We start from the raw sequence: 14,226 nt of genomic DNA, 5'->3' as shown, positions 1-14,226 counted from the left end.
GAAATATGTGAATACAACGTTCAACTTTATTACCATTCAGGGATTGGGCAGAGAAATGGCAATGGTGAGGATAGAAAAATAAGCAATTAGTACGTTGTTTTGTGGAAAATGGATTGGTACACACTTCTTGGAGAATTTAGCAAGGTTCCTCCTTAAAATTCTTTATGATGAACCAGTATTTCTACCTATAGTATCTATTCAGAAGAAATAACCATGGTTTGGGGTTAAAAAATGTAAGTAAAGAGTAACAAGGTTGACAAGAAATGCACTCATTTCCTTACTTATACAACTGAAACCCCTCTGTATATCACCTTGCCAATAAAAAAAGGAAAAATATGTAAGTTGGATGTAAGTTAATTACAGCATGTTTTATAATAAAGAATCTTGGAGGTATCTCGACTAACTAAATATAGTATTCTGATTGGAAATAATTCCAATGCTTAAGATGGGGACGTAGGTTGGTGGTAGAGTATTTGCCTAGCATTTTTGACAACTTAGGCTCAATCCCCAGCACTGCTAGATAAGTCAATAACAAATACGTAAATAAAACGCTGTGAAATATTTAAAGTCCTGGAAAACACTCTCTTAGGGGAAAAAACAGCATGTATTACTCTATCAGAAAAGTCATCTCAGATAGAAATGTTGGCAACTTTTTTTTCTGAGTTCTATTTTTTGAGTGGGACAGGCTTTTTCAAGACATCATGTTTAGAACAATCTCAGAGGTGTATTTTGAAGTAAAAAGGAAAACATTTTTTATTCTTTTTCTCACTTTCCCTTCTTACATTTCTCATTCTCTAGGAAAAAATTGCTACCAGTTTTGTCAAGTTCTGGGATACTCAACGTCACACGCGAGACTCCTCTCTCTTGCTTCCTATTGCCCCCTTGTGGTTGCAACGGTAAACTGCACCAAGTCCTACTTGGACTAACCTTCACCTAGTCTCTCTTCTGTGTACTCACCATTAGATGGTCCTTCCAATACTCTGTAAACAGTGGGTGAACGGAAGATTCCAAGGAATGGAACTGTGCCCCGGGGCCTAGGAAAGATAGAAACTCCCTTAGGTTTACAGGAACAGGTAACTAGGATGGGACTGCCTAAACCATAAAGTAGACCTAATTGACAGGTTCAAAGCGAGGAGGGGGGGGCGGAGTTCAAGGAGTAGAAACTTTTAGGGTGAAGAGACATTTTACTGCCAAATACTTTCATAGCCAGACTGTCAAAGGGGCAGTAAAAATAGTAATAAACATCTGTGCTTATTAACTACGCCAATTTTTCTTTCTTCTGATAAGAATAGAATGACGTTCTCCATGTGCGTTTTTAATCTTGCATGAAGCTAAAACTTTTTATAGCTTTAGCAGATGTTTTATGTCATGAGCTCACACAAGGGCACTGAACTCTTCTGTTATGGCATTGTATGTGGAGATGAAAACATGCACTCGAAGAGAAGATGCTTCCTTGGGGTGGAGGACCATCTTTCACATCATTGACACATGCTGCAACTCTAAATCTGTGCCAATCAATGTATCTCTGAAGATGCCACCTGAGATGAGCACTAGAGAATACTTGCTGAGTGGGATATTAACCGATCAATACTTGGCCTTACCACTAATATCAATGTGGCTACAAACATTCTTGGAGTATATTATGCTTTGAACACCAAAATTTGATTGCTCTCAGGAAATTAGTCACAGGGAGCACAGATGGCTCCTGTTATTCTGATTTCTTTCCATTTTTTGAGTGGGACAGGCCTTTCCAGGACAGAAGTTAGATGGCTATAATAGGATGGCTAGTATAGGATCTAATCCAGTAACATGCTCAGTTATGACAGTAAAAAATAGAAAGGTCTGAGCAAAGGCAAATTCTGATATCAAAGCACAAACAAAAGTATCAGAAAGCTAATGGTGCTTTCAAGTTGGAAGGGTCAGTGTAGGTTTTAAATGAGACAAAGAGGCAAAGGCAAGATTTCGAGTACAGTGTCTGAATTCAAATAGAGAAAACAAGGAGATGGACATAGTAAGAGAGATGTCAAAGTTGGGGCTGGGAAGGTGGCTCAGTGGTAGAGCGTTTGCCTTGCATGCATGAGGCCCTGGGTTCGATTCCTCAGCACCACATAAGCAAAAAGAAAAAAGCCGGAAGTGGCACTGTGGCTCAAGTGGTAGAGCTCTAGCCTTGAGCTAAAGAGCTGAGGGACAGCGCCCAGGCCCAGAGTTCAGGCCCCACGACTGGACCCCCCAAAAAAGAGAGAGAGAGATGTCAAAGTTAATTACCAGAATGGGAAGCATTAAGAGATTATAGTCAGGGGATCAAAGCCAAGGATCTCGGGTAGGTTAGTGGACTTAACAGTTCTATGAAGTGAACATCATCTCTTGAATGGTCTGCCTAGTATAACTGCAAAAGACAAATGATAAGAAAAAAATAGAAATCTGGATTTCCCTATGGGACACGATGGTGGCCTACACATGCAATTGCAGGTTTACGGAACAAAATAATGTAAAACGCTGGATGAGGTGGGAGTTTCATCCTCTCCCAATTTTTCCATGTACTTAGCCAGCAATAAAATGAAGGTAATTCTCAAAGATCAGATATAGAGTAAAAAGTTTCAGCTTTTGGAGCTTTGGATGCAGAGGCCCCTGCAGTACGGGTTTGGATCCAGACAGCAAGATAAACTTGGGGCCATTAGAGTTGAAATGATGATTTACTCCTCATTTACTCATTTACTCATCATGCTAAATAAGTAGCAGAGCTTGTATTTGAACTCAGGTTTCCTGCTTTCTGAGATTGTTAAAGTCAGTCTTAAAGCAGATCATCAGACGACCAGTTATGGTAAAATTAAATTCTGGAGTAGATTATCCAGGTGTCCTGGATGGCCGTATGAACGTAGTCTTAGTGCACACAGAGGAAGATGTCAGTGGACAGCTTAAGCACAGGGATACATTCATCCAAGGAAACAATGCATTATGTATGCATGGGTTCCCAAAAAGAAGGCTGTGAAAGCACCCAGGAAGCAGTTCACTGCACATTCAGACATATTCTTATGAAATGTTTTCTTGTACAGTTTTCATTAGTAGTTGGGGAATTATTCTGCTGGCATATGAGTAAGATAGATGTATAAAATTACGATTGATTTGTAAAGAATTGCTCACTTGCTTGGCACTGGTGGCTCATGCTTGTAATCCTAGCTACCCAGCAGGCTGAGATCTGAGGCAGCCTGGACAGGAAAGCCAGTGAGACTCTTATCTCCAATAAACCACCAGAAAACTGGAAGTGGTGCTGTAGCTCAAGTGGTAGAGCGCTCGCCTTGAGCTGAAGAGCTGAGGGACAGTGCCCAGGCCCAGAACACTTGATTCCTCAAGTATGTTGAGTTATAGCTGCAGGAATGTGTTCATGACTGCATTTTTCACAATAGCCAAAAAAGTGAAAACAATCTAAATGTTCACCAACTGGTATACAGATAAACAACAGATGACATATGGTAAGTAATATGGAATATTATTTGGACATGAAAGAGAAAGAAATACTGATAAATGTTTCAGGATGAGCTTCGAAACCATTCTATTCAGTGAAAAAAGTCACAAAACAGTATTACTCAATTTATATTAAATGTCAATGAACCTATGGAGGCAGAAAATAGATCAGTGGTTCAAGTCCCACAACTGACAACAAATACACAAACAAACAAAAAAGCCCACTACTTAGTATTCCTTCAAAATAAGTTACATATTGTTCAAGGTTTTTAGCATCACCTAAGTAGTGTGAATTTATTGCACAAACTGCGTGAGGGTCGGCTGTGTGTAGAAACACTTAGGAATTTGTGTCATCTTTCCTCCTATCAAAGGTAGAAGGCAATTTGTCCTGTTAGTCCTTCTGTAGGGTGTGTTTTCTTTTTATTCCCCTGGTTTGTATCCTGTGACATTCCTAATAGCATATCTTCCTGCGGAAAGCTCAGGTCTTGGCGACTGTCCCCAACAATCCATCAGCCATCACAGTACCAGCTCAAGTTCACCAGAGGCAGGCAGTAAACTTGAGGAGCAAGCGCCAGCTTCAGTGTCCTATTCTCCCTAGACTTCACGATCCTCAGATCTCAGCCTCCTGAGTAGCTAGGATTACAGGTGTGAGCCACCGGCGCCCGGCTCAGTAGTGGTATTTTTAAAACATGGTAGCAACGAGTACAAATTCTTTCTGGAAAAAAATATTTATTTTCAACCTATAACTCATGACATCCCTGCAGCTATAACTCAGCATACTTGAGGAATCAAGTATTACAAAATACACAAAGTCCCCTAGCTAAGAGTCAAGAATAAAGACTGGAGCAAATTGGAACTACAACAAATTCTGCACACATTCTACTTACCATGCTCAAGTTCCTCGGTTCCATTGTCGGCCCTGCAAAAACTATTGAAGATATTGTTGTTTGGTGAGAAAACAGAGAAGCCACGTTTTGAGAGGTCAAGTTGGGAGTCTTTATTGGCAAGCTGGTAAATGCCGGCAGTCTCCTGTCACAAAGACCTGCAGCCCCACGGATACACTTAACACACTGTCAAAAAACTGAGCCATGAGAGCCAGAGAGGAGAGAAAAAGCAGAAAAACAATACCAACAAACCAGATCAACTCCAATGGACAGCAGAAGTGAGATGCCATGGTGAACAGAGGAGAGCCAGGAGCCAGGAGCCAGGACACAGGACACAAGCCATGGCGTAATGGTGCCTGAGATAGTCTGGGTCTAAATAGGGTCAGGTCAAAGGGCAGGACCACAGGGACCTTGAGAGTTCACGGCCTAAGACTGGCAGATCCAGTACTGATCATCCAAGTTGCCACCCTGCCTCCAGGAACTCAGGCACACCCATCACCTGTGAAGTAGGACTTCCCTGCCTCCTCCATGAAGACAAGATGGCACCAGTCAAACCCAATAACTTAGCCTCCAGTTAAATTCAGCATCCCTACTTCAATATTAATAACAAAATATTTTAAAAGCTAGTTTAAAAAATAGAATGTGAAATATATATTAGCAATACACAAAACTTAGATATATGATTTATATGTTTTTATAAAGACACATGTCCATGATTTGGACTATGATTAAGAAAACAAAGCTATCAGTTTTCAACATGGGGCATATAGGTGTATGCCCATTGCTGAACCTCTTGTCAGGGAGGAGATTCCTTGATCTAAAGTGGTAGTACATGGGAGATCTTGTGTCAATGAATCAGATGCCCTCTGAGCCAGTGCAGTCAGAAAAGGTAAAACCACACTTCAAAAATGTCAATCTTAGAGGCTAGGAAGGTGGCTTAGTAGTAGAGTGCTTGCCTAGCATGCATGAAGCACTGGGTTCCATTCCTTAGTACCACATAAACAGAAAAGGCCAGAAGTGGGGCTGAGGCTCAAGTGGTAGAGTGCTAGTCTACAGCTGAAGAGCCGAGGGACAGCGCCCAGGCCCAAAGTTCAGGCCCCACGACAGACAAAAAAAAAGAAGCTCCAGGACAGTTCCCAGGCCCTGAATTCAAGCCCCAGAATTAGCAAAAAAAAAAAAAAAAAGTTAGTTCAGAATGACTTTCTGCCCTTTCTATGTTGAAAAGAGGCCTTACGAAACCAGTGTCTCTGAGGAGCTGGCTGTTCCACTTCAAGGTTCGCATGTGGTCAGTGGCCAGCACCGGCCTGTGGCTGACAGACAGAGTGGCAGCAGGAGCTAGATCTGCATTTGTGCCCGGGTACTGGCTTCATCTCTGCCACGTGACTACTCCCCTAAAGCTCCTGCTGGTGGACACTGGCTGGTTGGTACTGTAACTCTCTTGTTAGTGCTCACCAGACACCCAACTTGGCCCCTCTGCCAGGATTGCTTAGAGTGTTCATTTCTAACGCATTGTCTAGCACAGGATTGGGGAATGGTGGAAAGTATGCTAGTCAATCTGGAAAAAGCACAAATAGTACCTGTGCATGGATCAAGCTGGGGTTTTCTGGGGAATGGGAGATTGGATTAATGTTAAACAATTACTTATCTAATTTATATAATCTATGTGGTGATTGTGGTTGTTTTTGTTTTTTGGGGTTTTTGTACTGGAGCTTGAACTCTGGGCCTAGGCCCTATTTGTGAGTTTTTGTGCTCAAGGCTAGTGCTCTACCACTTCTGGCTTCTATGGTACTTTAGTGGAGATAAGAGTCTCACAGACTTTCTTGCCTGGGATGGCTTCAAACTATGATCCTCAGATCTCAGCCTCCCGAGTACCTAGGATTACAGGCATGAGCCACCAGTGCCTCGCTTATGTGACATTTTTAAAGAAGAAAAACTGAACACTCACTTCAACAGATGGGAAAATATTTAATTATTCAACATGTACCACAATAACAACTGTTGGCAAGCTAGGATGCAAAGTGGATGAAATCATATTGTGGTGTTTACCATAATACGTGACATAGGCATATGGAACAGGTTTTATATTATTTATATGAGGAAGATTTTAAATATTCAGCAAGGCAAGTGCCAAAATTTCTAATTTTTGGATCCTCAAGTGCATAGTGAGCAGGAACCAAAGCACTACTGGAGAGTGTGTCCTGCTCCAAGGAGATGTATATCCTGTATGTCCTTGCCACCAGGGTCACTGTGTGAGGGTGGGATTTGCAGTGCCACATTTTCAGTGATTTGCAATGATTTCTTGTCCCTTCACTATTCTTCCTTCTATGCAATCATCAGAGCAGCCTGACATCCGGCAAATAATGTGAGGATCTAAACACGGATGATTCTAAGGTTATCTGCCAAACAGTCAGGTAAATATCGTGGAACATAGGCTGCTCTTACTGACATGCTTTGAAAATAGCGTAATGACTATTGATTTCTTTAGTTTCTATTACCTCCATTCATTTCTATTCCATAAATTTACTGATTTTTCAAGTGCATACTTTTATGAGTGTAGTTTATTTTTCCAGTTGTACAATATTTTATGCAACCTAATTTTACGTTCACTACAACCAATCATAGAACATTTTTATCATTCCCAAAAGAAGCCCTCTATTCATTTATAGTCATCCTCTATCCCCATTCCCAGGCCTAAAGAACCACTGATCTACTTTCTGCCTCCGTAGGTTCATTTTTTGACATTTGATATAAATTGAGTAATACGGTGTTTTGTGACTTTTTTCACTGAGTAGAATGGTTTTGAAGTTCATCTTGAAACATTTATCAGTATTTCTTTCTCTTTCATGTCCAAATATACTCCATATTACCTACCATATGTCATCTGTTGTTTATCTGTATACCAGTTGGTGAACATTTAGATTGTTTTCACTTTTTTGGCTATTGTGAAAAATGCAGTCATGAACACTTGTGTTCAAGTCAGGGTGGTCATGTTTTCATTTTTACTGGTGGTTTTAGAATGGATTCAGACATGTTGGAGAAAGAAGTGCACTCAGGATTACTCCTTACTGCTAAAATGGGAGAAGCAAGGTCCCCAATCCTCGCTAGCTTTCTTTAAAGCAGTCAGCAGCACTCCTATATCACCACCACATCTTAGCGGTAAAGCCTTCACTTTCACAGTCAGGAACAAGACATTTCTATACAACTTTGTATGGAAGGTTCTACCCATTTAAAGAAAAAGCAAAAGTTACAAGACCTGGAGGAGGCAAAATTGATATCCAGAGATGACAGAAAAAAATAAAAATAATTTATGAATCATTGGAATTGAGAGATTGCTTCAAAGCTTGTCTGTTTAGAATCAGACCAAGATATTTAAGCCAGATGCTTTTACAGATACCATCAAAACCACCGCTAATTTTGCTTATAAAGCTTAACTTAGAAACATCACAAATGATGCAGTATGTATAAGTAAGGTACAAGCCCTTTCTGGAGGACACCATAACAATTCAATGTCTATCATGAGAAGTTATTCAATGCTTTATATAAGTAGAATCCGTACCAAAGCGATTCTCCTCAAATTGGTTTACATACAGATCAAGGGCAACTGAGAGCTTAGCTGGTGTTTTTTGTTTGCTGTTTTGATCTCTGCTTCAACAAGCTGAAGTCTTTATAGAAGAGCAAAGGTCAAGAATAGTTAGGATGCTCCTGGAAAAACAGAACAAAGTTGGAGTCCTCTTCCTCAGTCCATCCATTGTGGGGACCTCATGCATTATGGGGACTCGCAGTCACCAGCAGGCCTGCACTGTGTGGCTGTACACTGTCCTGGAAGCAAACACGTGACTAAACCTCCTGCCTTCCCTCCTTTGACATCTGCCAATCAGCCTGCGGGAAGTCAGGAATCTGAGCTGTCAGTCTCCCAGACCAGGATAGCATGGGAGACCTACTGCCCTTCCCCAGTCCATCGGTTTCTGGTTCTCTCCTGATAATAAACCTCCACCAGGCAAAAGCAATCCATTCAAAGTAACACAAAACACGTGTCCTCCTGAAACTTGTGGTGGTCAGCACATTGGTTCCAGGAGGCTGGAGAACAGTTTGGATTTAGAGATTTGAATCTGGTTCGTGGTCACCATCAAATTAATATGGAAACCAGTACCTTCCACTGTTCTGTGGCTTAACTAAGTTTTTTTTAAGAGCACTCGGGCACACAGTCAGTACATAAAATCTGCTAAGAAAGTTGAAACAAATATTCTAGCCGCTGTCTACTTGTGAGATGGGAAATTTACCAGTTTTTTAATTAATGCTATGAAAGATAGGCTAATGTTACTCAGCATACTGCCTTGCTGTTATTGAACTGTTAGTGCAACAAGGATAGCTTACTCTCTGCATTTAGAAATGCTTACATTCATTCAATCATAAAGCAGCCTGCTTTACTGCATGCCATTGGAAGGCTCTTTGAACGCAGGGATGGAGAGATGTGACCTCTGCCTGGAAGCTGGTATCTAATAAGCACATGAATGATGGAGTTAGGTTAGGAAATAGCCACTACATGTACCCTTGGTCAGGGTGAGTCTCACCTATCAAGTTCTGGTCGAGATTAGTTATATAGAGTGCAGGTGACACTGAATAGCATACCTCATGATTTACTCTGGAAATCCTTCATCTGTTTCTGACTCCATTGCCACTGGAAGGTGTTGTTGTTGTGATGGGGCTTGAATTCTGGGCCTGGGTGCTATCCCTATGCTCTCCAGCTCAAGGCAAGCACTCTACTATTTGAGTCACAGTGTCACTTCCAGTTTTCTGGTGGTTAATTGGAGATAAGAGTCTCACAGATTTTGCTGCCCAGGCTGGCTTTGAACCGTGATCCTCAGATCTCAGCCTCCTGAGTAGCTAGGATTAAAGGCATGAGCCATTGGTGCCCATGGCTAAAGTTCCCTTTTTAATCCTTTGTCTTTCCACCTGTTTAAGTAGCCCTCATGGGTATCCAGAGGAGAAAATCCCGGTCTCTACACTCATGATGAAAGGTCAAATACACAGAAAAACAAAACATCATTGTCATTCAAGACTGCTGAAAATAGAAACAAAATGATGAGATTCTCCTTTTTGTACCTAACATGTTCACTTGAGTCACGTGAGACCTTTTGTAACGAGATACCAAAGATGCTCTCCACCAGTGTTCGTCCATATAGCTCAATTTTCCAGGGATTAGCTTCTTCTGGATGTTAGGGGCAAGCAGCAGAATCTGTGTGCCTGTCTGTCTGTGTGCCAGTGCATTTCTGGAGCAGGTAGCCAAGGGACCAGCAGGAAGATTTGAGTTGAATCACTGCCTAGAACTAACTGATGCAAAAGAGCCTTTGTGTCTTGTGATCAGCGCATCTGGGCAAGGATAAGGGAGCTGAGAAGGAACAGCAGGGTGCCCGGCAAGAGCATGAAGGAAGGAGGAGACAGCTGAAAGACTAGACTCCAGCTTAGACAGGGAGCTTCTCAGCCCAGGGTCTCTGTGGCTCTTCTGGGTTGCAAGTACTAGACACTGCATGGAAAAAGAGTTGTACCCATAAAGGAGGCAGTGCTGAGTAAGCAGGGCATTTCTTGATTTTGAGACTGGGGTGGGCCTTTGCCTAACAATGCTTTCTTGGTGCTGTATTGGATGGTCTTAGTGTGCCCTCTAGTGGTATGAATGGTGCCTTCTCAAATCTCGGTATAAGACAATTCTATTGGGAGCATCACAGGTCAAAGGCCTTAAGATCTGATCCTCACTCTTTCAGTCAAAATATCACGACAAACGTCATACATATGATTTCAGAAACTTTCTATACACTCCATTACTCTACTTGCTTCCAAACAGGCTAAATGTTACTTAAATTTTAAAGGGCAGAATCAAACTAATTTTAAAGACACTGGAATTTCTGAAGTAATGCCTGTATAGTATCAGTGAGCAGACTTAATTTTCTTTGTACTAAGCAGTAACAATAATAACTTTATCACCTATTATTTTCTTGCCTTTTCACTGAATTTCATGTATACCCTAACTAGGTTCACTGATGCAACTATAGAAGTCCAACTTACAGATAAAGAATTAGAGATTCATAAAGATTACACAGAAAGTGGAACCTGACTCAAGAGGTATAATACCAGCCTTGATTTAAGAAGACAAGGGACAGCACCCAGGCATGAGTTCAGGCTCCAGTACTGACAACACACAGGCACGTGCACACAAACACAAAGTGAACATAAAGGGTTATGCAATTTGCACAAGATTGCACAGTTTGAAAGTGACAGGGCCAGGAATCCAGTTCAAATCTACCAGTTTGCTTGGCTGTAATGAATTTTTCTGTCTGCATAAAAGAAAAATATACAAAATCATTTAGACAAGTCTTTCTACAGAGAATTATTTGCTGCTAATTGAATAGCCTGCTCAATGCTTATTAAAGTATTAAAATGCTGTTTTAAATGGTATTTTAATCAAAATATTAAAACGCAATTTTAAAATGTGATGTTTTGGGTAAGAAATTTGGTTGTTAAAAATGTTTCCGTGTTTTGTATTAACAATAGCTAACATCTGTCCAATAGTTCCTCTATCAGACAGTTATAAGAACTTTAGTTTTTATAGTTATTTCCATTTCTAGTTCCATGTGAAGAAGGTGGGGCACCAAAGTAGTTAATTTCCCCAAGGGAATTATTTCCATTGTATTTAATTTATAAAAATGTGACTTTTACCATTATAGTACAGGGCAATAGAAACAAGCATGTTTTCAGAGATTCTGGAGATATGGATAGTAGTTTACAGAAGCTAAGAAAAAGGTAAATTTCTCTATAGGTGAGTAAGGAGGTTGGGGGAGAAGTTGGATGAGGGGGTGAATTGTGAGGCCATTGCTTAAGAATCAGAGAAGACCCAAAAATACTAAGGACAGGATCCAGCAGGAGACCTACTCAGGGAAATGGCCAAGAGAGAAGAGAAAGGGTTTGTTCATGAATGGAGCAGCACACAATGAACGTGTATGGAAGAGAATTCCCTGGGTTGGCTTGTGTTAACTAACATTATCTCCTCTTTCTTTCCTATGCAAGCCTTGGAAAATATTACACTCATTGCTAATACTATGTGTTAATATTTGGGGGGGTGCTGGAAGCTCAAAAGACAATGATAGAACACAACCAATAGACTGCACTGCAAATTGAAATGTTCCCGTGGATTTCCAAAGGCAAAAGGTATTGTCTTGATGAAGTTATTCCTAACCGGCATCTTGGGAAAACAAGAGAAATAACTTTCACATTCAGGTAGCTCAGGAACCAGTGTCTGGTGTGGTAATAAGGAGAAATGGGGTGGTATATCTCAAAGAAATATTTCTTGCCCTTGATGCTTAGTCTTACCAGATCCTAATACACTGTATAAGTTTTATGCCCCCAACCTTGTACAGGTACAGATATATAGGAGGTGGGAATAAGTTAGTTATGTCCAGGTAAACTCCCAAATTCCCAAGTGCCCTGCTATTTAGGCCTTCTTGTATCAAACAATGATCTTATACCCAGCCTTATTTTTTTACACCCCATGAAACACTAAACCCTAGTCTGGTGCCTCCTATGAATGGGCCAGTCAAGTTAGAGCACAACCTCTTCTATCTCTGCTGTGGAATGACTGGGGCAGTCCACTGAAGACTTAAAAAAAACAACTCAGACTTTCCCAATGCACTTCCACACTTGAGGGCCTGGCAGAGATTCTGCTTGTGACAGCTGAGGACTGAAGTCAGATCCCCTCTGGTCAAATGTTCCCATTTGCAGAGCAGATTCCAGTCTCCACTGACTCATAGAGGTAACTGAAGGCAAAAACAAATCTATTTGTTGGGCAAAAACTACATCAAGTGCTCTGCAGAGACTTTCAGATAGTAATCAGACCTATTCTGTAGCCAAGATATCATTAAAAGTCTCTTGCAAAATTTAAACTGCAAGTTAAAGGGGTTGGAGGCATGGCTCAGTTGGAAAAGCTCTAGCCAGTGAGCAAAAGCGTGAAATACCAAGTTCAAATCCTGGTCTCAGAACAAAAAAAAAAAAGCAATAATAACAGATATTAATATATAGCCAATTTCCCTTAAAACTGTGCATATACATGTTAATTGAATTTAAATCTTTTGAAAATAATGACACAGAAGTGGTGCTGTGGCTCAAGTGGTAGAGCGCTAGCCTTGAGCTGAAGAGCTGAGGAACAGTGCCCAGGCCCAGAGTTCAGGCCCCATGACCAACCAAAATAAGAAAGAAAGAAGGAAGGAAGAAAGGAAGAAAGAAAGAAAGGAAGGAAGGAAGGAAGGAAGGAAGGAAGGAAGGAAGGAAGGAAGGAAGGAAGGAAGGAAGGAAGGAGAAAAACAATAACAATAGAACATGCAGTCTTGAGAGAACATTTTGATCAATGGTGGACTGCAGAAATGATGAGGGTCACATAAGATTATAATGGAGCAGCATGTTTCTATTGCCTAATGACAATAGCAGCTAGTCTAATATCGTTGTGATTCCATTATCTATGCTTATGATGATGCTGGTGTAAACTTCCTATACTACTAGTTGAAAGCATTGCACATTAAATGCATCACACTCAACTAGAGGTTTATGTATTCGCCATGCCATACTTTCTACCATTACGTTGGAAAGTACCTCTGCTTACTATTAAAAATGTCACTGTAAAAGAGTGTTCTGTGCACGCTGGCAGCAGCCTCACACATCTCACACCTCTTGTGTTCACTGTATCTCTTGATTTTAATGTTACGTTGTTTTCATTATGGCCATAATGTTGCTGGCAAGAAGACATGGAAATGAAACTCAAAGTCATAAAGGAGGAAAGTCAGTAATGGCTACTGGTTGCTGGCTGGCCATGTCCCATAAAAATTCCTGCACCAGAAAAATTACAAAGCAAAAAAGACTGTCAACAATGTTGAGAAAAGGATGGTCCTAACCACAATGTGGAACATACTGCCAGCTCCAGGTCATTTAAATGACTCAAGCATCATTATTCATTACATACTGTAAAGCGGTGCTGAGTGTGCAGGCAAAGGATGGATTTTTGAGACTCCATAAGCTGACTGTGAAGAAAAATTGCTTGCCATAGAACTATGACCTGACTCTGAGCGGTTCTGCAAAGGCCATGTGCTAAAGGCTTGGTTACTAACCTGTGCTTCTACTGGGAGTTGTTGCAACCTTTAGATGGGGCCTAGGAGAAGGAAGCTAAGTCACCGGAGGTGTATCCCTGATGGGAATATTGAGGACAGGAACCCTTTTCCCTCTGCCTTTGCTTCCAGCTGCCATGGGGTGAGTACATTACCTGTCATAATGATTTGCTTTGCCAAAGGCCGAAAGAGACAGGACCAAGTGATGATGGACTGAAATCTTTGTGAGAGTAGTAAGGCTTGAACTCAGGACCTCAAGCGCTCACGTGGCTTTTTCACTCAAGACTACCTACCACTGGAGCAACATCTCCTCTGTGGCCTGAAACCTTTGTAACCCTGAGCTAAAATAAACCTTCCTTCCATTTAAACTGCTTTTCTCCAGTATTTTGTCACAACAATGGGAAGCTGACAAACACAACGCAAATCTTCAATATGGACAAAACCTCACAATTCTAAAAACAGCCAAAAGACTTTCATCAACAAGGAGGCCAAATCAATGCAAGGTTTCAGGATTACTTGAATAATACCTCGCCCAGGCAAAGGCTGCAATTGAGAAGGAAGAGGCTGATACATTCTGGAAGGATTAGGCTTATGATTGCATCAAGAACCTTGCTTGGACTTGCTGTACATTACCAAGGAGTTTATAAAAGGTACCTGGAAGAATTCAATGGATTTTCCAAAGTTGAGTTGGTTGCAAAAATCAATAAGGCTGTGGTTGAGGTGATACACTGGTTGAG

The sequence above is a fragment of the Dipodomys ordii genome, unplaced genomic scaffold, assembly GCF_000151885.1.
Source record: "Dipodomys ordii isolate 6190 unplaced genomic scaffold, Dord_2.0 Scaffold2, whole genome shotgun sequence".
Taxonomy (NCBI): Eukaryota; Metazoa; Chordata; class Mammalia; order Rodentia; family Heteromyidae; genus Dipodomys; species Dipodomys ordii.
This window is presented reverse-complemented; position numbering follows the sequence as displayed.